The sequence below is a fragment of the Porites lutea genome, chromosome 14, assembly GCF_958299795.1.
Source record: "Porites lutea chromosome 14, jaPorLute2.1, whole genome shotgun sequence".
NCBI lineage: Eukaryota > Metazoa > Cnidaria > Anthozoa > Scleractinia > Poritidae > Porites > Porites lutea.
The window spans coordinates 11846618-11851062 of NC_133214.1; positions in this window are offsets into that span (position 1 = coordinate 11846618).

Consider the following 4445-nt stretch of genomic DNA (forward strand, 5'->3'; position numbering starts at 1 on the left):
GCCATTTTGTCAACAGATAAACAGTTATCCACAGACACCTATTAAGTCAGTCAGTCTAACATTTTGTTTTATAAAAGCTGCTTTGTGGCTGCTAAAGGTCTCTTTCTATTACCTGTATCTAGGAAGATTAGAAAGGCTGTCCTCACAGGCTACATGTAGGTCAACCTCTGATCATCAGAAATCTATCTGATAATCATGATAAAAGTTTGGGGTTTCCCACTGAGTCTGAACTGTGAAGTATTTTCCTCTTGTCTAAGAGCATGGCTTGTATTACTACTCAGCGATTCAGAACTACATTCACCAGACTGGCTACTTGCCATCCCTGCTGCAAAACAGGAGAGTGGTAATGCTGTTTGGTTCTCAGGCTGGAAAAACATAACTTGACCATGTAGCTGTAACAGTCAAAGGACACCTCCCTAGGAGATTATAGTATTTATGCAAGAGAAAACATTGGGGAAGTGGGGATGATAGTAGCCTGCGAACAGCAGACGCATTTCCGGTCGTCGCTAATGTTTTCAGAGGGAGAGAAGCGATGACCGGAAATGTGTCTGCTGTTCACAGGCTAGGATGACATGTACAGTTGTCATTCAATATTACAGTTGTATTGATTGTAGTATATTTTCGTGAACCATTGGGGCGCAGCCGGCCTCAATTGCTCAATTTATAGATGCACAATCACCTGGTGTTAAGTCTAGAACCAAGGATCACTTAAATTACATGGTTTTCTTTTTCATTTGATCCCAGGCACAAACCCTCGAGACTGACTTACATGAAAGTCAATTGTATTTCTCTTGTGCCCATTAATTGTAAACAGAGAGTACAGACATGTGCACAGACTCATGCAAACACCTAAATTGTACAAGTTTTTGCCAGTTTCTGTGGTAAAAGTTAGGAGCCTAGTTACACAGAACTGTACAAGTACAGGGGGCATAGAATTAGTTTAAAGAGCATAACAAAATACGATTTAGATTTAAACTAAGATTTTATTTCAAGTAGTTTAAAGCAAGTAAAATGTTATATGACCGGAAAAGAGGGCACAATATTACGTCATGAGTCACATTTGGAAAATCTTTCATCCTGTTCTAGGTATCCTTCATTAAGAATTTTGTTTTATTGCCTGTCAGTTGTACATTCTGAATACAAAAACCCCTTGAAATGGTAACCTTTGTGCCTGAAAAATTATCCTACATGGCTCATTCATTGTTGGGCATTTGTTTGATCAATCCTTTACAATAGGATCAACTGCAGAGAAGTGGTTATGAATAAGTTTTTCTGGTAACACATGAAAGTGAGAAAACCTGTTGAAGCATGCTGAAAACTATGTAAGCTAACCAAATAAATGGCAGGAAGTGTAAAAAATGTCATCTGTTTTTGCAGGGTGGCTGTAATTGCTGTTGTTACAATGCTGATTGGATTTGCTGCAATTAAACTTATGTTTTATGGTAAGGTTACACCAAATCTAATATTGTTAGGTCCAAAAATAATCCTATCACAGCAGAACCCTGTTCAAGTGACCACAGTTGTGCCACAAATTCATGCTATAATGACAAGGTGGTCAAACAGCATGTTCATATTGCGGGGTTCCATGGTAATTATTGTAAATTTTGGGGGATGGAGCTAAATGAAGTGTCTATAACAAAAGATTTGTCTGTAATATAATAGAAGTGATTTTGTGATAAGAATCAGTACATGTTCACCTTTTTTTATGCATCATCAGCATTGCAGGTGGTTTTTGTTTTGATCTCAAAAAAATGAAGGAATTATTACTGAGCCCTGTAAAGAAAACTGTTGTAATCACTTCAATGCATATGGCTTTCTTGGAGGAATGACAAAAACTTGAAACCTTTTATTTTTAAGTAATTTCTAGTGTTCTTGTTTCTTGTATATTATTATTATTATTATCAGGTGCTGAAAAAAGAAAGAAGGCCAGTGACACAGCTACACAACCCACATAAAAATCAGTGAATCTCACAATTATTGGGAATTTATGGACTTGCTTCCACCTTGTGCCAAACTCACAGCAAAGTCAAATGGGATAACAAGAAAAAAAGACAGCTCCATGTGAAAGTAACTGCCCAAAAGCTCCCCTTTAAATAGTCATATAACAATAATGCAGATGAGAGTGACTAAAGACAATGCCACACCAAACGCACGTTCTCTGTAATTAGGAATATGGAATTTATTACTAAGGAATGGCTCTCCCGCAAGCCAGAAACCATGAAAAGAAACTAAACTGAAAAAGATCAGTGCCACATACGCCATAATGTTTAAGACAATATTATTGTAGTAAAAGCAAAACGTACTGTACCACAGATGTTGTTTTATTCCTGAAAGAGTTCGTTCAGAGTATTTCTAAAACACTTGTATGCATTGGGCACAATAAAGGGGTTTTCTTGGTGTAAGCTTCACTGACACCCATTGGTAGACAGAAGCCATTGTCTTAACTTAGTCTGTAACAGTTTGGCTAGTTGGGGCGCAACAAAAAGGAAGAGGTCTTGCACAGTGTCTTGTGTGTTGATATAATGAAAATGCTCTTAATTGAAAAATAAACACCAACATTTCAGCAATGCTGCCTTTGTCAGATAAATTATGTATGTTAAATTGATGCATGATTGAAGGGCGGAAGGAAGCCCCAGATGTACAAGTGCAGAGCCGTAGCTAGTGGGGTGGTGGGGGGAGGGGGGGGGGGGTTGGGACAAATCAAGTCTGTGGATGGATTTGTTTTCTTTAGACTCTATTTTTGTTATAGTGACTTGCAATTGTTTGCCATTTTCATATTGGAGGTGTTTTTTTTCGGAGACATATCTTGTGACAAGTGCTGAAAATAACGTTTTGGATCCTCCACATTTGAAAATTTTTTTGGGGGGGACCGCCAGACGCCCCTACATGAACATTTACATAAAGATGATTTTCTTCAAGGGGCTATAACTATGTAGGCTTTTTTTGCAGCACATGGGTACCCCCATGACTTAACAAGAAGAGCATGACTCCAAGCAGAAGCAAGAGGGCTGATTTATTAGCCACAATCTCAGGTAATACCCTCACCTTGCCCAACACCATGCCCTGGTCACCACATACAACCCCTAGAACATTGCTGTCTGCAATATCCTACTGTAGAATAGCACCAAACTACAGAATGATGGTAGGACAAAAGCCACCTTTCCAGTATGTGGACACCCTTGGTACAACCAAAGGTGGCTTGTGCCAGTTTCTCTCCTGTGGGGAGTCCAGTGGGCGCGTGCATCACACTAGCTATGCTGGAGGTTAACAAGACAAATATGGCAGCAAATGGCTACTTTCATTAAGGTTAATCAATTTGGCCTACCACCTCCGTCGCGTGAACACACCAAAAAAGGCAAACCCTAGTGAGCGAGACCCCCTGTGCGTTTGATGTATAGCGGCGAGCTAAATTAGCAATGAAGAAAAGGCAAACTGCATGTTGATTCACATGAAACGCCACTGTAAACAAGTTAGTCCATTCCACTTCACCCTTTCCCTTAATTATATGTTTTTAGGGAGCTTTAGCAATGATGACGGCAACGACAGCGAAAACGTTACACGCAAAGTGAATTCGCGCTGTTTTAAACTTCATCGCTCTTATTCTAACTCTTTTAATTTGTCAAAATGTTGGCGATATTTTTAGAAAGCGACTGTTTCTATAAGTTCACAAAAAGAAAAAGAAAATCGTTGTCTTGCGTTCACGTCCTCTATAAAACGTGAAATTAGGCATTTTCACGTCGTGGTAAGTCGTGTAGTGACATCAAAGAAATGAGCAAAAAAGCGTGATGCACGTGGAAAGATGTTGTTTTGCTAATCTAAACCTATTGCTTTTTGCCGTTCTCGTAGCCGTCGCCATCGTCGTCGCCGTCGGTAGTTTCTTAAGCTCTCTATTTAAAGTGAGACGGGGAGGCTGTATTTGCAAGCTACTAAACGTTTTGTTGAATTGAATAACCTGACAAAGGTAAATTAGCCTTTGCGATTCTCTGCACGCAAATAGCCAGATGCACAAGTGTATACAATAACCACTGTTATGGTCCACATAGATCAATTTGACCCAAGTTAGTGACCCATCTAAACCAAATTACGCAAGTGACTTCACTAGTCCTCAAGGCACCCAACAATGGTAACTGACCCACAAAACCCAACTACACCAAATATACCACCCAACGAGGCCGAATGGGTCATGGGTACCCTACTGGGCCGATCAAAAGGGTCCCAACTAAGCCAGACAACACGTGGCTGCAACGGGCTTGGCAGCATAAGTGTCATAACTACGCCAAATGGCTCAAGGAAAGGGTCTAAAAATTTAGTGACCACAAACCACTTCAAAGAATCAGAACTTGAAGTAATGGCTAATCAGAGCCGGCTGGTAAATGACCTAAGAAAGCCAGCTTTTCCAATCAGCTGTATTACTACCAATTGCTCAAGGAGGGCTGTGTCTCTAC